General features: G+C 46.3%; 1 protein-coding gene across 7 annotated transcripts in view; it reads right to left on the bottom strand.

Annotated features, from left to right (window-relative positions):
- The window catches only part of SEMA5A (semaphorin 5A), a 466,271-nt gene that overhangs the window by 347,505 nt on the left and 93,661 nt on the right, over positions 1-25,105 (bottom strand). For all 7 annotated transcript variants that reach the window (XR_009353706.1, XR_009353707.1, XM_059173630.1 and 4 more), the window contains one exon: positions 12,086-12,153. The gene's annotated coding sequence lies outside the window, so the exon portion shown is untranslated. The remainder of the gene's footprint in view (positions 1-12,085; positions 12,154-25,105) is intronic.

The raw sequence follows: 25,105 nt of genomic DNA on the forward strand, positions 1-25,105 counted from the left end.
CGTGGAGAATTTTTTGGCTAAGATGCTGAATGAAATCTCTCTCGAGGGGAGAATTCCCCTTGGGACTTCTTGTCATTTTTAAGATCACTTCCGAAGTATCAAAGCACTACAGTGCCAGGGGGATTATTACGAAGAGCTCTCTAGCAGATGCTGGGACCCTCCCCAAACGCTGCAGCGCCCATGGTTCTGTCTACGGCACTGTTTTCCTCCCTCCGGCGTATCGGAGCGGAGAGCCCTGGACGGTAATAACCGTGGCCATGTTCGCGGCTCCCCAGTCTACCTCTTGCCCCGATCCTTCCCAGATTGTCCGGGTTCACATAGTCACCTGCCTGTTCTCTCCACTGGATCAGAAATGAAAGCTGTCAACCCAAAATTAACAGGGCCCTCGAAAAATTCTGATTTTCCCCTCCAAATCCTGCGTCTCCCCTGAGCCCAGGACTTCTGTCTCCATAAATGGTCCATCACCCACCGACATTCTCAAGTCTAATACCTACAATTCCTTCTTAATTTTTCTTCCTCTCGTCACCAATGCCCACGCCAGAGCACCATTGACTCTCCTTCTGAGAACACACTAAACCCACCCAGTTTTCTCCATCTTGACCAACCATGTCCTATGCGGTGGCCCTTGACCACCATCATGCCCTACCCGGTCACCTGCGATGGGCTTCGAACTGGTCTTCCGGCTTCCCCTCTGGCTAATCCACCACCCACTTTCCCAATTCTGACTCTGACAATTTTGAACAACAACTGAAAAATGCAGTAAATCCAGTCCCTCTACAGGTTCTACTGAGGCTTCTCAACGCCCATAACGAACAGTCCATATTTGGTGTCCCGCCCTGTGAAGCCCTACACGCTCTAATGCTCACCCATCTTGGTGGTCAATTCCCACCACTCTCCCCTCCCTCATTACATACAGGCCAATCCAAAGTGGCCACCTCGGCACTCTCTACCACACGACCAGTCCGGGCTCTCCACATTGCACTGATCGCTATACCATACTCTTCTTATTTGTTGTGATATAACTAAATATTTATATATGTAACATGTAGCTACCATAGATATATTATATTATATAATATATATGCTCTATAATTATTGGTTATGGTCGAACTCTCCACCTAAAACATATGCCCCGTGATAGCTCAGAGCCTCTCTTGTATACCAACCAGTGTGTTTCCAACCCCAGAAACGGGCCTACCCACCGCATGTGCTCAATAATGTCTGCTTGGAGATGTGGAGATCTCCAACACAAATTCTTTCACCTTGCCAGTTTCCTTACAACTTTCAAGGAAAGGGCTAGTGTTTTCCATCAATAATAGAAACATAGGGATGCCTGGGTGGCTCAGTGGGTTAAGCCTCTTGCCTTCGGCTCGGGTCATGGTCTCAAGGTCCTAGGATCAAGTCCTGCGTCGGCTCTCTGCGCAGCAGGGAGTCTGCTTCCTCCCTCTCTCGCTGCCTGCCTCTCTGCCTACTTGTGATCTCTCTCTCTGTGTCAAATAAATAAATAAAATCTTAAAAAATAATAATAATAGAAACATAATGTCCAATCAGACATTAATTGCAATGACAGCTAGTCCTCAATGACCCCCATACACAGGAAGGGATACAGGAAAGTCACCATTTGTTTATACAGATTTACCCACGAGGGATCTTTATTTGAGATTCACCACCAGTTATGTGTTTCCTGCAAGAAAATTACATGTGAGAGTGGCTTTAACCCTCAAAATGTCTGCCAGCTCCAGGAAAAAAAACCGAGACACTATCTGCAGAAACCTAGAGCTCTTCAGTGTGCCACGTTTAAAACACGCAGGTTCTGCTGCTTTACAGTGTTTGTACATAATATTCTGCTGCGGGAGCTCTCCCCACGACCTTTACAAAATAAAGGGGGCGACACATAAACTGGATTAAGAAGGTACAGTATCCACTGGGCTCAGCTATCCAGACCACCTTTGCATGACCTTGGTGAGTTTCTCAACTTCTCCAAGCCTCAGTTTTCTCACCTCTCGACTGGGGATAATACTAGCACCGGCTCTGCGTGTTTGTCGAGAAGATGAAAGAAAGTAAGTAAAGCAATTGTAACGGTGTCTAGAACGTGGCGAGCACCCACGTCACGTGAGCCGTGACAGGAATTACTGTCAGGTCATTACCAGTGCTTCTACACAGTTTCATACTATGAAATACTGGAGAATCTTTATTCAATGTGTACCGCCATCACGACACTGGGGAGGACTGTTGAATGACATCCACTGGTGAACTGGGCCAAGACCTCCTTCAGACCCAAAGAGGGTGAGCTCTGCGGGTAGCTAGGGGCAAACTAAGGGTATTTGTCCTGGGGAACTGGCCTGGGCTCAGGCTAGGGAGAAAAAGCTACTCCAAACGAATCAAATCTCCACAAACCAGGCATCTGTGGGTAGAAAGGTTCATTGTAGGCATATCTGACCATTTAGGATTTCCTCAAAAAAAAAAAAAAAAAAATTACTTTGTAAATGATTTGCCATAGAGACAGACTGAGAATAGGAAAACAAGAGTCAGTGGGGCACCTGGGGGGCTGAGTCGGTTAAAGGGTCCTACTCTCGATTTCAGCTCAAGTCATGATCTCAAGGTTCTGAGGTTAAACTCCACCTTGGGCTCCATGATGGGTATGGAACCTGCTTGGGATTCTCTCTCTCCCTCTGCCCCACTCCCCCAATTAATGCGCACGCACACATTCTCTCAAAAAAAGGAAAGAAAAAGAAAGAAAATAAGAGCCAAAGCTGGTATACAAGACACTGAACATTACAATCACAAAACAAAGCTACCTCATAATTCATAATTACTGTGACATCCCAGAAGAAACTCCTAAGACCTTTGCACAGAACTTTTTTACACCTAGATTATGAAATAATCTTAGATGAGCATAACATTGTACATAAAATAGAAAGTTATGAAAAGACATGTAATCAGCTCCTAGAAAATACGGCCACAGAATGAGAAAGCTAGTATATAACTATGTATCAAATTAAGAAGGAGAGCATTCCAAGAAAATAGAGAAAAGTCATAGCTACCTGGGAAAAAAGAGCTAGACCTGTCAACAAAGATGCTTGATTCAACGACGACACTTTACAATAAGCACTAATAAAAGGAAGTGTGTGGTCAGTCATGTCCTCCACTGCTGCTGTCCTTTCTTGCTTGGCACCTACTGTGGGCATGCCCACGGATGCCTCCTACCTGATGCTCCCACCTGGGCACACAGTGGCAACACAGCAGTTCCCAGCCCTGGAATAGCTGATAAAAAAGGGGGGTGACTGTCCACTGTCTGATGAAAAATGTGTGTGTGTGTGTGTGTGTGTGTGTACACACATCCACAGACTCTATTGTGTTCACAGCATCAGGCTCGTGAAAAGATCATTTATTTAAAATAGCTGTGGTTTTCCTCAATTGGGCCGAGACTGTAGCAGCCCACAATCACTTTACCAAAAATCCAAAGCAAAGACACAACCCTGGGCTTCAGCACACCGTTTTTAGACATTTGTTTCATTAATTGGAATCCTGACCTAGTGGCCTTCATGAGTCTTAATAACATGATCTCTGTCTACATTTGTATCTACGACTCTATATACCTACATGTCTACATGTGCATCTCCATGTAAGTTTCTGCATCTATATATCCAGGTCTGTATATTTCTCTACGCCCATCTATATCTATACTTCTATGTCTATCTACCCATATCTACCTATATTTATGGCTTTATCTACATTAACCCAACTATAGATATATGTACACATTCAACTGACACAGATTTGTGCCCCCAGCATGGCAGGGACTCCATAAGGACACATCACTGTGGTTTTGTACAATTCAATATGTACATTTCAATATGTACATTACAAATTGACATTTCAGTTTTCCCAGCACCATTTATTGAAGAGACTGTCTTTTTTCCACTGTATATCTTTTCCTGTTTTGTTGAAGATTATTTGCCCATAGAGTTGAGGGTCCATATCTGGGCTCTCTACTCTGTTCCACTGGTCTATGTGTCTGTTTTTATGCCAGTACCAGGCTGTCTTGGTGATCACAGCTTTGTAGTAAAGCTTGAAATCAGGTAGCGTGATGCCCCCCGTTTTATTTTTGTTTTTCAACATTCCCTTAGCGATTCGGGGTCTCTTCTGGTTCCAAACAAATTTTTGGATTATTTGCTCCAGCTCTTTGAAGAATACCGGTGGAATTTTGATTGGAATGGCATTAAAAGTACAGATTGATCTAGGCAGTATAGACATTTTAACAATGTTTATGCTTCTGATCCAAGAGCATGGAATGGTCTTCCATCTTTTTGTGTCTTCTTCAATCTCTTTCAGGAGTGTTCTGTAGTTCCTCGAGTACAGATCCTTTACCTCTTTGGTTAGGTTTATTCCCAAGTATCTTATGGTTCTTGATGCTATAGTAAATGGAATCGATTCTCTAATTTCCCTTTCTGTATTTTCATTGTTAGTGTATAAGAAAGCCACTGATTTCTGTACATTGACTTTGTATCCTGCCACGTTGCTGAATTGCTGTATGAGTTCTAGTAGTTTGGGGGTGGAATCTTTTGGGTTTTCCATATAAAGAATCATGTCATCTGCGAAGAGAGAGAGTTTGACTTCTTCATTGCCAATTTGGATACCTTTTATTTCTCTTTGTTGTCTGATTGCTGTTGCTAGAACTTCTAATACTATGTTGAACAAGAGTGGTGAGAGTGGGCATCCTTGTCGTGTTCCTGATCTCAATGGGAAGGCTGCAAGCTTTTTCCCATTGAGGATGATATTTGCTGTGAGTCTTTCATAGATAGATTTGATGAAGTTCAGGAATGTTCCCTCTATCCTCATACTTAGAAGCGTTTTAATCAGGAATGGATGCTGGATTTTGTCAAATGCTTTTTCTGCATCGATTGAGAGGACCATGTGGTTCTTCTCTCTTCTCATATTAATTTGTTCTATCACATTGATTGACATTTCATTTCAATAACATGTACATTACAATAGCAAATTGACAGGACATCGGCCTTCAGAGTTCTGAGCTTGCCTGAGCTCCATGACCTGACAGCCACCTGTGTTGTGCTATTTTTATGTTTAAGAATATCTACTCCTTGAAGAGGATGCTGATGAAATTCTTTGTGACACCGACAAGAGGTCCAAATGCTGAATTTAAGAAATGCAAATGCCAAGAAGGAACTGACATCTGATCCTACCATGCAGAGAAGGGACCCCTGGTCTCTGTCCCCATGCTATTAAGTACTGTCACCTTCCCTTTCAGCCATCTTCCCTTCTCACAGACAACCATCCGGGAAGAAGAGACTTCAGAGGGACCACACACCCTTTCCTCTCTAGGATACACTATGAAGAATGTTTCCTTATACTGGGAGATGGCAAAGACTACTCAGAAGGCAGGAGACTGGATTATTCAGGCCCCAGCTGGACAATCTGGTGACCGGCTATAATGGCTTCAGCAAATCTAATTATTTAATTATTGTAAAATCATGAAATAAACATCTTAAATGCAGCACAATCAGAAGGCTAGAGAGGCACATTTTTATTGCACTCTTAAGGACCGTTAGAGTAAGTCATGTTTTACAAAATTTCGGTCTAAATCACTTCATTAAATAACACAAATGTAATGAGTGCTTATTGTGTGCCAGAATGTTAAGTACTGGGAAGAGAAATGCAATCAAGCCAAGGGCTTCACAGTCTGAACAGAGAAGACTGCATGGATCCAACTTTAAATTGCCACTGTGGGGACATGCACAGAAGTGCGGGGACACAGAGGAAGGGCGACCTCATCCATCTGGTCACGGAGAGGGAAGAGCGAGGTCCAGAGAGGTGACATGTGAGCTCAGAAAAGGTGAACTAGCAAATACCCACCCGCCGAATATCATGGGGAAAATTAAACCAAACACACCAAGTATAGCTGGAATTAAAAGGAGAATAATCGTATTCCTTCCTCACGCAGCGAGCTCACAGAACGCCAGGCCCGTGCCCAAACTAGAAGTAGGGTTTTTCTCGCCTAGCTGGGAAAATCCCAAAAGATCAGTCCATCCTTCCATCCATCCGCCCAACCATCCACACCTCTATAAATCCATCCACTCAACAAATAATTATTGACAGCTTTTTATTTCTTGGGCTCTTCTCACATATGTCTGGAGATGGACTGGTGATCAAAACAGGCAAAAATCTCTGCCCTCATGGAGCTTACACTGGGTGGGGGGGAGGGCAGAGATTTTGCAAATGGTGGGGATGGAGGGCAAAGAGGCCAGGTCAAGACCTTGAACGCCCAGGGCCTCCAGGGGGCAAGGGAATGAGCAATTGGGCTTAAGAGGAAGTGGCCAAGAACATTTAGGAACCGCAGCACGGCCACGTGCCCTGAACCAGATGAAGAAACTGCTTCAAAGAACAGGAAGGGACGAGCGTAGGAACACTGACACGTGACGGACGGACAGACTGCCAAATGCGATGCTGACGCAGCCTTGACCCCTCGGGTCAGCAACGTGACGTTAACCGGTGACCGGAAGACACAGTTCTGATGGAAGACTGGCGGTCAAAGTGAGTTCAAGAGGAAAGGCAAACACGGGAACTGGGGACGAGAAATCCAAGCAAGTGCTTTTAAGGAGTTTTTCCATTTAAAAAAAGGGGGGGGAAAGGAGAGATGTGGGTTTTAGCCGGAGGGGGAATGAAAATCAACAGGTCATTTTTTTAAGAAGGTAGATATTTGCATTCCTACTGGAAAGATCCAGAAAAGATCCAGAAAATGAAAACTGGATGCTGGAAAGAGGAAAGAACAATGTCAGTACTATTTTTGACTAGGAGAGAAGGAATGCGGTCTCGGTGCCCAAGCTGGAAGCATGGCCTCAACTAGCCTTAGTCTGGGTGGCCACTAGGTGGGATTCATGATTGGCCAGCAGAGAAAGTGCCTTACCTTTCAACCATCCCTGTGGCAGGAAGGTGGCTTGCTGTGGGAGCAGGAGGCATAGTTCTCAAAAGGCATATGGGGGTGGGGCACCTAGGTGGCTCAGTAGGTTAAGCCTCTGCCTTCGGCTCAGGTCATGATCCCAGGGTCTCGGGATCGAGTCCCACATCGGGCTCTCTCCTCAGTGGGGAGCCTGCTTCCTCCTCTCTCTCTCTGCCTCTCTGCCTGCTTGTGATCTCCATCTGTCAAATAAATAAATAAAATCTTAAAAAAAAAAAAAAAAGGCATATGGCCTCTGAGCTCTGAGCAAGGCCGTCACCCCCCACCCACCCAAAAAACAATCTGAGCTTGGTAAAAACTTAGACTTGCCCGCCATATTTCTGAATGCTGGAAACCTAAGATCTGTTCACTATTCTTAGATACCCTTATATGAAAATATGGTGGTATTTACTTCCCAGAATCTCCTGACCATCTTTCCAACCTTTGCTTTTTCTGCTTTGGTTTAACCAATAATGGTTACTGTCCAAAGCCGTAAGCAAAAGCAAATGAAGCAAGATGACTCTGATCCCTTTGTGGCCTGGAAGGCTAAAAGAGATACAAACGCACATGAAAACCACATGAAAAGCTCCAGTGGATAAAACATGAGCTGATTAGGTTTGCAGCCCTGAAGCTCTAGGATCCTCTCCAAGGCTTCTAGAGGCCACAACACAGGAAAGCCCCCAAGTCCCATGAAATTCCAAAATCCAAACACGGGGTCATTTTTTATGCCCTTAGGAAAGTTCGGCCAAAAAGATCTTACGCACAGTTTGATCAAGGGGGCAAAAATCCTTACAAGCACATGTAACCTTCAAGCCCAGCAATTAACCTCACACACACATCCACCCCTGGAACAGGCACATGAGAATGAACAGCACACGGACGCCATCCCCAGCCTGACTCAAACACGAAGCAAAGGAAAGAAATGGATTCTGAACTTGACCACACATCTGTGATTCACAAATATTTAAAGCGGTCATAAAGCCAGAACAAAACATACTTGGCAGACACTCACTTAAAATGAGGAAAAGGGCCAAAATCCCATATAGAAGAGACAGCAAGATTTCCCCAGCTCCATGATGGGAATCCTTATGTATTACAACGGGGCTAGCGGAGGCAGACAATTGTCCTGTCAGGGAACTTGGGAAATGAGGAGTAAAGTGCATGTGACCAGGCAAATCAGACCCATACAAGCGTCCCCAGATCTTCTCCTGGAGATTTTCCATCAGGCTGACGAGGAAACAGGATAGGAATAATAAAGAGTGGAGTCCACAGCTTTAGTGTTTCCGACATTATTAAGAATGACAGGCTGAATCTTCAATCCAAAATACAGACACTCAGCATGCTTGAGCAAGTGACGCTCCTGTGCCAGTAATATACATAGAAATGCACCAAAAATATCATGGAATAAAATGGCAATCAGCACAGCGACACCCACGGAAACACCTGAGCGCCCCGAGTCGAGTGCAACGCGGCGAGCACGTTTGTTTTCCTACTTAGTCTCTGTCTCAGCAAACCCGATCAAACCTCTCACTGCCTCTTTCCACTCTCAGCTGATGTTCTTTCACTTTCCTGATTTTACAGCCAAGACATCTAGAAAACCAAGTAAAGTAAAGCTAGAGACCAGAGTTGTGGTTGGATCTGTCCAAACCTGGGTTGATCTCCATCTCAAAAAAGAGAAATCCAGTCAGTTGTCTCTCTTCTGGAATGTGTAAGCTAGGAACCATTGTTGCAGACACATGATAATTCATAATTAAGTTACTATTTTTTTTTTAAGTTACTATTTTAGGTGAGTGCTCTAAACTCAGCAGATGAGGACGTCAACCGATGCATGCGGGTTCCACCAGCTCAGCCTCGATCTAGCGGTCACACCACGTAACATTTATTGCGAACACCAGAAGTTAGGTACAAACATGACATGCGAGGAAGAGCCCTGAATCAGATCCAGCACAATGGGTTAAGTTCTATTATATAAAAAGTACTGAAACAGTTGTGAAAATATAGGCAAAAGCTGTAGAACATCTCAAAATGCAAAACCTAACCTTTCCCTAACCAAGGGGATTAATCAAAGAATGAAACAATTCCAGGCATCTGGCCGTAAACTGGATTTCTATTTGTAGGAAGAAGCAATGTGCAGCTGAGATCCCTCATTCCTACAAATATCCTAATGCTCTGAACATTCTCATGAGAGTAAAAGTGGGGGTAGATTTTTGTCAGTGAGGAAAAAGAAAGGCAGACTATGAGACAAGTTACAAAGAACAGGATCTATTTTTAAATAACTAAAGTGGGGGGTGCCTGGGTGGCTCATTGGGTTAAACCTCTGCCTTCAGCTCATGTCGTGATCTTGGGGTCCTGGGATTGAGCCCCACATCAGGCTCTCTGCTCAGCGGGGAGCCTGCTTCCTCCTCTCTCTCTGCCTGCCTCTCTGCCTACTTGTGATCTCTCTCTCTTGTCAAATAAATAAATAAAATCTTAAAAAATAAAAAAATATATATAAATATAAATTACCGAAGTGTTCTCTGAATTAGAAATGAGAATTTGTAATAATATCAAAAAAGAGTAGAGAAAAATCTTTATTAAATTCCTAAGCACCGATTTTATTATGAAAAGAAAAAATATCTGGCAACATTGTAATAAATCTCTTCAGATTTAAAAGGATAAAATCAACAAGCACATGAAATGGGAAAATATTAACAAAGAGTAAATGTTAAAAACAAATTCTGTTAAAATCTATAAAGGAAGTGCTGAATCTCAATGACTAAATAAGCATAAAATAAAGACAAACAATTCTCTTACATATGTATGTTCCCTCTCTCTCTCCTTTCTTAAAGTAATGGTTAATTATCACTTAATTAAGGGCCACCTGCATGGCTCAGTCAGTTGAGCACCTGCCTCTTGGTTTTAGCTCAGGTCATGATCTTGGGGTTGTGAGTTGGGGCCCCAGGTTGGACTCCTTCGTAAACCTGCAGCCTGCTTAAGATTCTCTCCCTCTCCCTCTCCTTCTCTCCCCAGGCTCACATGTGTTCTCTTCCTCTTTAAAAAAAAAGGGGGGGGGGGGAGAGCGCCTGGGTGGCTCAGTGGGTTAAGCCTTTGCCTTCAGCTCAGGTCATGATCCCAGGACCCTGGGATCGAGCCCCGCATCGGGCTCTCTGCTCCACGGGGAGCCTGCTTCCCTCCCTGCCTACTTGTGATCTCTCTCTGTCAAATAAAGAAATAAAATCTTTAAAAAAAGAAAATCACAAAGTTTAAAAAAAAATTAACCAAATAACATAATGAATAATGGAGCATATCAAAATTAAGGAAAAGACAAAAAAATTAATGATGCTCCATGATACTGAGGTTTTACTAAAAGAGACCCTCTAACATATTATTAGTGAAGCATAAATATCTATAACACTTTTGCAAAGGCAGTTGGCAATCTTATTGAAAATGCTTGGTTTTGAAATAGTAAGTCAACTGAAGTTATTCTGATGTAATGAATGAACCTCCAATTAAAAGAAAGCTTGATAATAGTGGTTGTTATTGTTCAAGAAACATACACTTTATGCACCGAATATCTCCTCTTCACAATATAGGCCGTAGTGTGAGCTACAGAAGCTGGAAAGCAGGACTGAAATCTAGGTATAGGAGAGTAAGCGGCACATCCCTTGGCAAGAGAGCGGAGGAAGGGACAGAGAGAGAGAGACTGAGAGAGTCCCAGGCAGGCTTCACACTGGGCTGAATCTCACGACTACAAGCAAGATCATGACCTGAGCCAAAACCAAGAGACGCTGAACTGACTGACCAACCAGGAGGTCCCCCTTCACCCATCTTTTTAGATGACGATCAGTAGCATAGTCAGGTAGGCCTTCAAGTGCCAGAAGTATCTTTTCATAAGAAAAAGTTAAGTACAAAAAACACAGAACCACCTCATTTGACCTATGTGGCAAAGGAAATCACCATGCTATCCCATGATTTACGTACATCAACCTTATCCAAACTGGACTCTTATAAACTTCGGGTTTTGCTCGTAACGAAAGAGGAAGATTTGATACCAGAACACTTTTGAGCAACACCATTATCAGACAGCCCATAATAATTGCATGTTTGCCCCAATAAGTGTAAGCAATAGTATGTTTAAGCTATGTTGAAGGGTGTAAAATAAAAACGTCACATTTAGAAACTCTACAGAGACCAAAAGAGGAAATGGCATCTGAACTTACTTCATAAAAGAGCTATACTTTCTAGACTAACAAAAGACACTAAGGGAACAATGCGTATCAAGTCTACGTTGAGCAAAGCTGCTGTCTAGGTGCCTGCCTCACGCTAATACACTGGGGGCCTAGAGACTTCTGTCAAGCACTGGATACAAGACACACTTGACTGGAAAGAGTAGGTTTTCGCAATTCTGGTAGACTTCATTATAACATTATAAGTCACTTACGATTAAATTCTGAGCATCCAAGCCAAATGTTGTGGAAGGACTCATACCTACTGGCCACTAAAACATGCTCATTCTGTGAGATCTCACTCTACGAGATCTTTGAGTGCTCTAAGTGTGTAGATCAGAGCTCAGTCAACTCTAGAGCCTGTGGGCCAAGTCCAGCTCAGCTCCCCCGGTTTTGCTAAATAAAGTTTCACTGCAGCACAGCCCCATTTGCTCGTTTACCTCCTGTCTGTGGCTGCTTTAGTGCCACAGCACAGAGTTGAGTTGTTGCAACAGAGATTACAAGGCCAGCAAATCCTAAAATACTGACTACCTCACCCTTCCCAGAAAATATGTGCTGTCTCCTGATTTAGACTGCTGTTCAAAAAACTAATTTCTTAATATTTGTTGTAAGCTTCTCTTTCAGGGGATCTTTTCCAGGTAGGGAAGAAAGTAAAAAGTGTGTCTGCCTTATCCTCAGCCAGCATTCCTTATGCTAGGAGGCAGTATTACGTTAGGATTAAGAACACGGTTCAAATCCCAGCTCTGCCTCTGACTGTTGGGAAGCTGTGAGATTACCCCACCTCCCTGTGGCTCCATTCCTTTCTGAAAGCTTGGTCATTCACTGCCATTTGTAACAGCAGAGATAAGTGTTACTCATAAGCTATCAGTGTCACTATCTACAAATCTGTCGGTTTCTTCCTGTCCCATTGAGGTATCTGACTTACCAAGGAGGGAAGGGGGGGGCGCTTCCTGGATCATGTATCACACTAAGGATCCACAGCACCTGGGCGCCCTTGAAAAAAGAAAAGAAAAAAACAGATCCCATTAATCCATTTTAAAGGAGGCTCTGGTCATTGCTTATCAATTCTAGAAACTCCCATTAAGGCCCAGCACAACCAGCGAGCTGTTTTAGCCGTGTGAGTCCTGCAGCAAAGGGACCCAGGACAGCTTGGAAATGACAACAACATAGCCCACACGCTGATGGGTTTTCTTCTTCAGAAAAAGAAAAAGAAAAATCTAAATGCTGCTAATGTCTGCAAACAAATCTCATGAAACAACCAAAAGGACCATCATCTCGAAGCCATTTGAATTACGTTAAGTATTTTGAACATCAAATTCAGGTTCGTTGTGTGAATTTACCCATTTTATGATGGCCCTTTCATCCTCTTTTGGGGGGTATATTGTACCTTAAGTAATGCATTTGAAAAATAAGAAGTAAAGGCAGAACGTATAGAATAAACTATACCAAAAAATTTCTTTGTATTTTTATTTACACATTAATTTATTTGGTGCACAATGTTGAGACTTCATTAGGAAAAGAACCATAAACCATAAAAGTAGTCACTTCACTAAAATCAAGTAATCTCATTCCCCCAGCTAAATGCCCCGCAATCTCTTCAATTTAAGATAAAAATCCTGAAAACCTGATACTCTAATGTGATAGAAAGACTACCACAAGACACCATGAATACCAGAAACTGAAGAAATGGAGCACTTTTCCTTTCTGATTCATAAAGAAACATGTCCATTAGTAGTGAGGGATGCGTATTATTTTAAATCCTGCCTTGTAGGGCTCATGCGTGTTCTGCTGTCCTAGTTCACACAGCTTCTTTCTACTCCCCACGCTCTGCAGCTTCTGGCTCCCAATAAGCCTGGAACACACTGACATTGCCTATCCTGACATACACACTTGGGTAGCAGCTAGAATGATGATGAGAAAAAGGGAAGAAGATCTTCCCCGAACATTCCGGAACATTCTGGCTATTCCTCTCTGCAATGATTCCCACACTGTCCACTTCAGTCATTATCTAAAGGCCATCTGCCTGCAGAAAATAAACTTAATTACAGCATCTGGAAGTTTGTAAAATTTCAGATGGGCCAACATCAGCCAGTTGGAAGTCCTGAGGTTCAGAGGCCAGAGGCCTGCAAATGGCTAAGCGATGCTGTCTCTCCATCCTGATCCCTGCTTCCACAAGGTGCTTTTTGTTAGTTCATGGGAAGCAAGGGGACAATCCAAAGCAACACATTCAGAATTGCCCAGCAAGGCTCACACAGCCCAGGTGCGCACACACAGTAAAGCATCGCCAAGCCCAGTGTGGTCCCAGCTGAGTCTTTGAAAGCCCATGACATCATCCTTTGGACAGGAGGAGGTGCAGATGCAAATCCTTGAGGCCAAAAGAGAAGTAAGGGAGCTCTCCCCAAGGTAAGAAGGCATACTCAGCCCAGGAAAAATTCCTAGGAGCGGCCAAATCCTTTCTCACACCACCAGTAATATCTCCTTTGGGTGTGGCAACAAACATGCTGGTTGGAACTTCTTTATTAAAAAAAAGCATGTTTGAATACACCAGCATCCTCTCTTGAGCCCTACAATCTATTTTAAAATCAGCACTAGCATTTCTTTGTATTGGTTTATTTCGTAGTTAAAATTCAAGTGACAAAGTGGCGTCGTTGCTGCCAGGATTACCTGGCAATTTCCACAGCCTTGCATGTGTCAGAATTAAATTTAAAACAGGGTTGATAATTAGGCCTGGAGGCTGAGCCCTCCCATTCTCCCTCAGTGCAGTCCTAAGTTAGCGGATATGGTCTCCCCACTAGGACATCCAAGAGTCAGGAGAGGATGGCCACCTTCTTAAATACCAAAAGACCCAGAGGCCAAAAAGGACACTGTTGTTCAGAAATCAGAATCATTGACTCAACCAGATAACTAGTCTAAGAAGAGGACATCCCAGCGCGGTCCAGGCAAGGACAGCCCACAGCCCGGAGGCGCTGCTCCAGAGCCAACTTTCTGACTTCGAAATAGAGCCCCTTCCTTGTGGGAAGGCAACACTCCAATGGCAGAATGTCCAACACAGCGTTCACATGACTTGGAGAACACCATGACTCGCTTCAGAATCCAAAGCTTAAACTGGAAACGGCTTCCCAAAGCAGGATTGTGAGGAAGACACCCTGAAAGGTTCTTACTCTGTGTTTACATCAATGCTGAAAAAGACATTTTACATCTTGGGGCCTGATGGCCAAGCAAAAGCATTGGGACCTTCTACTCCACAAGGTCAACCATCTGAAAAGATGGCGTTCCACCCTCTACCTGAATACGCCACCCTCCACACGACACCCACACGTGCCAAGCAGCACAGGCTCGGGAGTAGAAGCCACAGCAACAAGGCAGTGACCTTGTATAAGAGCTCAGTGAAAGTCAGGGACAAAGCCTCCTCCAGGTCTGCAGGCTGAGCGCTCCCCTCCCCCCGCAGTGACGTCACAGATTACCTGGTGCAGAAACCATAAATCACTGACATATTCTAGAAAACGGAGAAGAAAGTCAAAAGGTAAAGAAACTACAAAGCCCCAGAGGGTTGCCTCAGGCTGCGGGTCGGACTATTTTAAAATGGATATTTAACTACCCATTGAATAAGAAAGTTTAGATTTTATTAAAACAAAAATGTCCCCATTTGATTCGATTCCATATTATCCTTATTCCTCTCTTTTCGCTCAGGAGCCCCTTTAGCAGAAACAACAACTGAAGCCCTGTGCATCAGAGTTCTCAGGGAGAGCCTCACTCCAGAAAACACTGCCTTGCACACGCGTGTGCCCAGCTATCCCTGCAGCAGCCCTTGGGGATTCACAAGCAACAAACCTTCCCTAGAAGCTGCACCCCGTAGCCACCTTCACAGGCTCTTAAAACTGTCTCTTCATCGAAATGCATAAATAAAGTTTAAACATCAATTATCGGTTACGAAGTGCCCATCAGCACAAGGGCTTCTGTTAAAATATGCAACCTCCCCAGCCTGACCTACTCAGAATGAGGAAAAATGGAGATTTAAACATTCTTCTAGAAACCAAAGGTCAGCTGAGCGGTGGCCTTTCTCCTAAAGATACAGGAGAGAAATTAAAATTTCAGGTCAGTCTTAAAAGCTCAATTTAGAAACTGTACCACAGTAAAATCACAAGGAATACAATGAAAATAGATGAGACCACCTGGCATCATAAAGATGTTTAAGGGAGTCATGGAAAGAAACCCTCCCCTCCAGGCACAGGCCCAGAGAACCTATAAACTGTTAGACCAGGGTTTCCCAACTTGCAAGAACTGTACCAGTGGTCACGGGGCTCAACTAAGCGACATCTTGTACTCAGTCCATCAATCACCTGTCACACAGCCCCATGGCCATGCTCGGGAGGTGGTCAGACGACAAATCTAGAACCCAGAAAGTCGCCTGAGGTGGAGAAGCGGGACTGGAGGGGCTGTGAGGGCCAACACGGAGAGCGGGAGAGCCGGCCTCTGCTCGGACTCGTGGGGTAAGACAAGAAAGCATTGGGAGAATGGACTCCAGGCGGGAGCCCCGGGCTGGGGAGCAGGCACGGACGGCGTCGGGGACAGGCTGCTGCCGAGCGTGGCCACGCAGGGGCAAGGCTCAGGGGAGCCACTCCACGGACCTCCCGGACCAGAAAAGCAGCCGATGAGGGAATGGTATCCTGGATTTCATCCAAAGGAGGGGGTCACTGAAGGCTCGTGAAGCAGCAGAACGAGGGTGGGACTGAGGACGATCAGTAACACACGGCAGCTCTGCAGGGAGACAGAGAAGACGGGGAGAAACCAGGGCCAGAAGCAGCTGCTACTGAGAACTGGAGATTTGAAAATACTAAAGAAAAAGTAAAAACACACTAAAAAAAAAAAAAAAGAAAAAAAAACCCGCAAACAAAAAACAAACCCCCACACAACTATAAATCACAGCCCATTTTTGCAAACTATTACATGTACAGAAAGAGTCTAGAAACTGGGCATGGGCTCGACAAGCAAATGTCCCTGGATGTAAGACAATAGTGCAGCTAACGAGAACGCGAACTTTCTCGCTGCGAGCGGACGCTCGGATTCAGGGAGGGATACGGAGGCCACTGCTCTGGCCGGGAAGAACCATCTGGAGAATCTACAGGCAGAGGCAGACAGGGCTGAAGGACCAGCCGACTCCGCACACGCGGCCCCTTTCCGAGACCGTCTGTAGCTCTGCTGTTCCTGCATGAGGTCACCTTGCACAACCTCCGTCCGTCACTCACATACATGAGCCCCCCCGGACCGTGCTCGGAGAAGTCAACATTTAGGGGAAAGAAAGATGCTGCCGAAGGACAGGGAGGCTCCTGTGGGCTGGGAGGCGGGGTGCGCACGGGGCCGGGGAACCCCAGCCATGCAGAGAACGAAAGGGGGGGGGCCTGGGTGTCTCAGTCAGTGAAGCGTCTGTCTGCCTTCGGCTCAGCTCATGATCCTGGAGTCCTGGGTTTGAGTCCCTCGTCGGGCTCCCTGCTCCGCGGGGGAGTCTGCTTCTCCCTCTCCCTCTGCCTCGCCCCCTACTTGCACACTCTCTCTCAAATGAATAAATAAAATATTTATTAATAAATATTTATTATATATTTATATATAAATATTATATATTATATAATATATAATGAATATTTATTGATAAATATTTGATTATTGTCAATTATTAATATATAATATATAATATATAAATATATATTATTTATTCATTTATTATATATAAATGTTTTGTATATATTTATTATAAATAATTATTAATGTTTAATAATAAAAATAAATAAAATATTTTTTTAAAGATGGTGCCCGTAGCAAGAACAGAGAAAGAGGAACTGAGGAGGCAAACGTGGCAGAGAGGAGTGGGGCGGGGGCAGGACGAGGGCGAAGGGAGCAGCTGGGAAGGAAGGAAGGGAGGGACAAGCACCCAAGAAGCAGCAGGCAGAGACCTGGGCGCTCTGACAAGGTGCGGGTTTTTAAGGACAGAGGCGTGGCGGCAGGCAGCCTCTGGCCCTGGCAAGAGGGAGGAGGGCGGGACCTCGGCTCCTGGCCACGCCCACATTCCTAAGCAAAAATTCGAGCCTTCAGGAAAACCCCGTGAAGCTGGAAAGCAAATGCACAGAAAGCGTAAGACGAAGAAGGTCTATGGTGACGGTGGTGGCCGGTCTAGCGCCGTCCCAGGTGTGTCTGCAGAGCAGCCTTGCTCTTGGCTCCGGCGGAGCGGCTGGCACCAGGGGCTCCTGGGGGAGCAGCTCATCCGGATCTCCCCAAATACAAGACTGCGGACTGCTTTCATGCAAGAGAGCCTCAGGACTCAAACGTTGAAAGTTCTGGGGTTTTTTCTCCTTTTTTTTTTTAAAGGTAGTTCTGATCGATTCCGTATGGCCTCCTCGACTTGGAACATTGTCAGATGTGGCTATCTGAAAATGTTGAGAACAGCATGAGAAAGTGTCCCAACTCCGGACTTTTTTTTCTTTTTTGAAAGAGGTTCCATCGCCCGTAGGTACCTGTGCTGCTCCCAGGCCGAATTCTGCAGCGGCAAACAGCCCGAAGTCAGTAGAGTTGCCTTAAGCGGGCATCAGGGCAAACCGCTGGGGCTTTCGAAAGCTAGAGATCTCACACCGACGTGCATGACACGACACATGCGCAGCGAGGAAAAGAAACCACTTAAATCGGGGCTAGAAAGTTATTAACATACGGTAACACTGCACCCCAAAAGCAAACGGTTTGCCTTCTCTTCCTCATCAGGACAAGTGGCCAATCAGACATTTTCCTGCTCACACTTGAGCTCAGGATGTGTCAAAGTACAATAGGCACAAAGCCAGTGGGGCACGGTAGGGTTCTGGGCTCCAGGAATTCACCCTGGAGAATAGCTTTCCCCAAATTAGACACGATCTCTTTAGTCACCAGCTAATTGTTTTCCGTACAAATAATGCCACGTACGGATCGATACCGGTTAATAAAGAATCCAAGAGTCATCTCAGGTGCACATTCAAAAGCCAAGTGCAGGATGTCACAATTTCCCTTCCTCTAATCTCTGGCTGTCTTGGGGCCAAAGGAGGTACACCTGGAGACCAGCCCCAGGGACTAATGGGGCTTTGTGGACAGCGTGTCCTCTCATGGGGACCCAGGGCTCACCTTTGGGTCACTTAATGATGCAGTTAGTCGGCTCCGAGACCAGCAGAGGCGAATCGTACCTCCCTGAACAGAATTAACAGGCGCTTCCGAAAGCTGAATTCAAAGACAAAGAGAAACGCGCTTGGACTTGGAGCTTTTGCACCCAGATCCGCCATGACCGCCCCCTCCTTTAGACAGGTGGAGGTCACTGTGCAACCTGCTGGTTTGGCAGTATGAAACACTGCGGAAGCCCATAGAAAAAGTAAGGTGGAAAATGGGATTCCATTTCTCCAAGCACTGACTGGTGCTAACGACAGTCTGGGAAGAAAGCAACCCAGCTGTTCCCCCATTTGGTCTCCATGCAGAGTCACCGCGTGCAGAATGCTAAAAGCTGGTAGGAGCTGCTGACCCTGGAAGGCGACATGGTCTGAGCGACGGGAACAGAGCTGGACTGAAACACCTCCCACCTCCTAACTCCCAGACCGGACGGTGAGATGTGGCCTGAGCCGCCGGGACACACAGGAACAGAGGGAGGAAAAAGAGACGGGCAAAAGGCAACTGCACAGCTGCTTAAAACACGAGCCATTTCTGAAATCAGCTCTCTAAGGACGTCACCATCTCTGAAGAGTGACTACTTTATTTCTGCCACGATAGGCCAAATTTTCAAAGAACAGCCTTGCTTTCCACTAGGTGATTCCGAGGGCTTGCACAATTGGTTGATTTGCATGGGCACTTGGTCTCTCAACTTTCATTGTGACGGCTACATTCATCCGTCCTCTGTAGACTAAAATTCTCACCCCTTGGAAAGAGAAGCGCATCTGAGGCTTGTGGAAAAATGGGGCCTCCCCAGGCCTCTTCACTCAGAACAACGCATCCAGTAAGACTGACCTTGGAAGCAGAGGTTTGCCCACACAACAGACGGCCAAGATTCGATTCTAAATCTCAGTTCAGTTCAAGATGTAATTCTTAGATCAAAATTTAACTTTAAAAGAATTACTGAATTACTTGTGTTACTTAATGCCAAGAAAGTAGACAGGAAGGGCTTGGGTTCTTAGATCAGTCCTTCAGTCATTTCCTAGGATGAGGGAAAGGTCGGCCACAGATCCAATGCCCTAGTGGCACCAGAGCCTTCCCAGAGCAAAGCTGAACCGAGCAGACAAAGGTGCGCACCAGCTTGGAGAAAGAGGGTTCCTTATCCCGGCCACGAGGGCTGACCACAGGATTCACAAAGAACTGTTAGCAAAACGGAAGTGGAATCAATCACTCACAAAAATATTTTCTAAAAAAAAAAAGAAAGAAAGAAAGAAAAGAACAGACAACAGGTTGTAGAAGCTGCTAGTCACAAAGGAGGCTCTCTCTCCAACTCAGGAGAAGGAAATGAAAAGATACTCTCCTTCAGTTCAGTCAGAGTGACAGATCAGTACAGACCCAGGCTAGCCAACCCAACATGCACGCTGGTCAATGTCAGTTCTGGATCTTCTGTGACTTAACCAGTTTACGCAAGCCCAAGACTGCTGTTTTACATGCGATAGGGTGCCCTGGGCCCAGCAAATTGTGTTTTGACTTGGAAAGCAAACTCTGGTGTTGTTTTCTGGTTTAAACCCAGCAAGGACTCCCAAGTCATTTCAAAACTTCCATCTCCCCGAAGACCAACTGAAATTAGTCCCAACTACCTGTTGGGTCTTCCAGGTCAAAGGTGGGCACCCAGGGCTGCCCAAGAAAGCAGCAGCTCATCGTAACATCAGTCGGGATGCTGAAAGATGGGATTCATCCCTCTTAAGGGCCTCTTTCATGTTTTTAAGACAAACAGAAGGCTTAACACTGGAAGAATCCTTGGGTGTGTTGTATAACCAAAAATCTAATTCTGTTCTATTTGTCATCCTCTCAATATAAATTAGGGATAAAAATAAGAACTAGGCTACTACGCAGGGAACCAGATGGTATCTTACCTTCCTATAAACACGGCTGTGTTTAGAGTGTTTACACGTGCGGGGGAGGAAAAAAAGATTTTCTTTTTTTACATTTGGCAATGAGTCACATTGTCCATTTCAGGACCGACAGTACTGAAACTTCCTCCCCACGAAAAGCCAGCGCAGCTTCCCTAATGTTTAAAAACACAGTGTCAGCTGCCTTAGATTAGTCATGAAGCCCTCCTCCCCATCCCGCAGCTCCATGACGGACATCATCTGATCAAAGTGGACTCAGTAAATGCCACCAGCAGGCCAGGAGTGTCCGGTTGCAAGCCGGCTGCTTCTTTGTAGGAGTCTGGATGCTTCTTTCATTTTTCTGTGCTAATATGCCCTTAAGCTGTCAAGCCAGGAGGCTGACTTTACAGTCCCCCATTCGCCTGCATCACTGCCCCTGTCCTTGTTGAGCGACATGCTCGGGGATCGAACCTGGGAAAGGGCTGGGCTGAGTCATCTAGGGACGTTTCTGAGCTTACTGATAATGAAAGGAGCCCCAGGTAAGCCCTGACCACCTCCTTCAATAAAAGCCCACTGCCCTGAAGCGACTGGAGTGTAAACAGAACCAGTGGAAAACGGCAGACCACAGTTTACAAAATGGTATTTCCTTTTCCACTGAGGAGCCCCACCAGCAAGTGTGTCACCACAGGTGACGCTGGAAGGACTATGCCTGGGAGGGTTTGCCCTGTCCCAGCAGCGGGGTTGGGTTTGTGTCTCCTCTTCATAAAGCATCAGGAAAACGAATCCCTCCCCTGCTGAGTAAAAAGCATGAAACGGACGCCTGGTGTTGATCTGTTTTGTCGGCTCCACAAGCTGCTGGGGAGGTTAACTGCCCTCCTTGTGATTCACATGAAATTGATCTGAACCGAGAACTCAGTATTTCCCCCTTTATATTTAATTGGTCAGCTGCCATTGGCCTAGCCAGAGTGGTCCGTGCCTTCCTGCTTGCTCTCGGAAACCTGCATGTGTCCTCGGTGTCCCCCTGTGACGGGGCTTCCTCTTCTCTGTGAACAGGACACTCAGCCCTCCTCAGGCTACCTCAGATCACTCTCTCCAGTCATCTGGGGGCCTCCCCATGTCAAGGGCAGTCATCATGCCTCATGCCCCTTTGAATCCCTGCGGCCAGACCTCCGTAAATGAGCATGTTTCAGAAAGACATCTGAGGAGGTCTCCTTCTTTTTACTTCAAGGGCATGTGTAAACGCTAACAGACCAGGCACAGGACCACAAGTCAGCTTCTAGAGAACTGTTTCTCTCCTTTCTATGTGACATCACCCCCTCCATCAACACCACCCCAGCAGCTACACCGGCTGGAACCCAGAAACCGCCTGCTCCTCATCCAGGTCTAGAGCACGCGGGGCACCCAGCAAGGGCCCAGGGATCCTTCTACTGGCCGGGCCCCCCAGGACCTCTCTGAGCACTCAGAGATGTCCCCACGGACAGAAGGCAGCGCCCATGAACAGTCAAGACAGGTGATTCCTCTGTAATATGATCATCATCTCTGCAAATCTCAGGCTTCTACTGATACTTCTCTTAGTAAGCCCATCTTCCATAGATATTAGGAGAATTACTAAGGAAAAGTGTCTGTGAATTCATGATGTTCGGTTGGACAAGCCCCGGTTCTGCAGGCGTGGATCGAAAGATCGGCAGTTCTGTCTGCTGGACTTCCGTTCTCCCTCTCCCACCGGGCTTTCGGGCACCTTCGCACAGGCGGGGTCCTGAAAACACCTGGGCCTCGGCCGGCGGCCTGTCCACCTCGCCCCTGCCCGCTCACTCCTGGGTCCCTGCTCCCCCGGACAGCGGCAGAGAAAAGACGAGCTTCAAGGAGCTCCCTCCTTCACGGTCCAGCTTCCAACTTCACACGTGGCCCGAAAAAACACCGAAGTGCTCTGGCCGACAGGAACACGCAATGACAATGTAACTGACCAAATCAAAAACTTAAAAGCATTGTAGGTAATGAAGCACCGGGAAACCACTAGTTCTTGGGGGCATTTTATGCTTGACTTCAAAATGTGCGTCTTAATCTCAACATTAGGGGGGCGCCTGGGTGGCTCAGTGGGTTAAGCCTCTGCCTTCGGCTCGGGTCATGATCCCAGGATCCTGGGATCGAGCCCCGCGTTGGGCTCTCTGCTTGGCAGGGAGCCTGCTTCCTCCTCTCTCTCTCTGCCTGCCTCTCTGCCTACTTGTGATCTCTCTGTCAAATAAGTAAATAAAATCTTTAAAAAAAAAAAATCTCAACGTTAGGGTTTTTGACTTTGTTAGTTTATGATTCCGATGACCCCTTTTCAGGCCTCTGGAAGCGATGCTACTCTGTGAGGGTAGTAAGTCTAACAACGAATCCAGAGCTTTAAGTAAAGACTGTAGAACTCTAGCCTAGAGGACGAGATAATTGCACTGAATAAAGTGCAGGGACAGCTGCACACGGACCTGCCCTGGCTCTGGGATTCATTTTTTTTTTTTTTCAAACTATAGAGACTCAAGTGTTGGACCGCAGGTTAGACACTCTTGTCAGGTTAGGCTTCTCACCCACATACATTCTCCCGGACCGGCAGACCTCCGGCATCTCAGCCCAGCTCCTCTCTCCCACCAGAGACGTTTCCGCCCACTGCCTGGCGGTACCCAGTCATTGCAAACACCAGGGAAATGAAACCACGAACCAAACCCCACATTCGAATGGAAAGCTGATGGCATCATGGGGGAGGAGGAAGGCGCTAAGACTTGTTACTGTACAAGGAACGAAACATCTTGCCCGGTTGGCCACTTACTCTTCACATGCTTCAGCTTGCACTGGGAGAAAGGGCACGACGAGTCACTACTGACAGGCCGTGCCCCATTTCCAAAGATTGCAAAAGAGCTATAAATCAGAAAAATGGCATGAGATTTCGGTGACGGCTGCTTTTCTCAGAGACTCCTATGATAGAACAGCAAACCACGACTCGATGCGAGGGCCTGGTGTTCCCATCGCTCTCGATAGAGACCCACTCCTAACCTCCTTCAAATTAGGCCTCCTCTATTCTACTACTCAGTGGTGCACAGGGATCCTTCAACAGAAGCTAGAAAGACACAGGTCCCTTATAACCATCCTGGGTCAAAGTGGGGAGGGTCAGGAGGTTCCCAGGCTGACGACTTCCCTCTGTTGTAAACCTCGGGAGATGCCAACTTCCCCAATATTTTTCTTGGCTTGGCCAAGGATGGCAGACAGGACTTCACCTTCACAGACAAGGCTATTGCCCCTGAGCAGCAAGGAATGACGTGGTTCTACTGACCCATTCCGTAAAAGGGAAGAAAAGAATAAGCATGATGGAAATCTGAATAACTGACTGGTGTTAGCACTATACCTAATCCCGCCGCCTTCAAATGATAACCCGTCACCAGAAATCTGCCTCTCCCCTCCTCTCTGCGCCTCTCCCCTGAGCTCCTTTCCATGTGTCAGCCCGGCAAGCAGGCATGGGCTCCTTCGGCTACGACAAACCCACGGACAGAGGACAGGCGAAGAAGTGTCAAGGACGTGAGCTTTCCTCCCTGGAGGACAGTCACTCTGGAAATGGCTCAGAAGATATCTTCATTGTGGCTGAAATCACCAGAGGGAGCCCCCTTCTCCTCAATGCCAATTTGCTTTGACAGAACCACTGCTGTCTGTCAAGAAGCCACAGGCTTCCCTGAGCGAGATGCTCTGGGAATTCCTGAGCCAGCCCTGGCTTGTCGACAGAAGTCAGCCGCTTGGGGAGAAACAGCTGTAGAGCCCCAGCCGGCGGGGCCCGGCCCTCGGCGATACAGCGCCTCGCAAGGAGAACACACCGCACCCCCGACCAGTCCACCCCCGCGCCCCAGAGAGCCCAGGGCATGGGGACTGGCACTGCGTCTCAGAAGGAAGTCTCACGACCATGTCAAAGGAGAAGTCGAATCAGGCCACATTCCCTAAATGCACACCAAACGGAACTTTCTTTCGGCTGGCTCCAGCACACTCTCCGAAACCAGACTTAAAAAGAGAACTGGAAGTAACGAGTTAACCTGGAAGGTAACCATCTTGGCGCCTCACCCAGCTGGTTATTTAAGGTGAGATTTATTACGAAAGCTTCAAAATCCCTCTTCCCTTCCAGTTTAATGCAGAAGCACTGGGTCCAGATATGAGGATGCCAAGAGCAAGACAGGCAGGAGAGCTTCGAAGGGGCTTAATTCATCCCCAGGCAGAAGGAACGTCCTAAGAGCCACCTCAGAGCCTGTGATGTCTTCTAGCAGTTTCGCTGCCACCATCGAACACAGGGCAGCAGAAAATCCTGCTTCATTACCAGAACCCTAAACATCTCTAAACCCGTGAGACTCAGAGGACAAAAGAAGTCCGATAACTCTAGACGTTACTTCCCTCTTAGGGTAACTGATATTCACAAAAGGAAAGAAAAAAAAAAAAAAATGAGAGTCAATACTCGTGATTTAGATTCCATTTTTGTGAATTTACCCATCTGCTAAAATTGATTTTTGTAGCCCAAAATGTGTTCATCATCTGTGAGCTCAAAGCTAATGAACGAACTATATATAACATACACTGTCTTTAAACAGAAACACGTGAAACCAGGTTCTTTATTGACGGGTTGATGAGGCCATTGTGACCAGAAGCTCACAGGAACCTAACCACGGATGGCCCCTTGGAGAGGTGGTTCACTATGAACGGAACCTCGTTCACGATGAATGTCTAGAGCAGGGCACCACGAGTAAGGAGCACGGACTGTAAATGCAGGACGTGAACAGAAACACCCGAACAGACTACGCAGCTCTACCCAGGAATGTCAGCAGCAGACTGGCACGCAGGCACACAGGTGGCCTGTGGGATCTGTGTGCGCACCGTGAGCAGCGTGTCACTTGGTGGAC

This window comes from Mustela lutreola, chromosome 5 (genome assembly GCF_030435805.1).
Source record: "Mustela lutreola isolate mMusLut2 chromosome 5, mMusLut2.pri, whole genome shotgun sequence".
NCBI lineage: Eukaryota > Metazoa > Chordata > Mammalia > Carnivora > Mustelidae > Mustela > Mustela lutreola.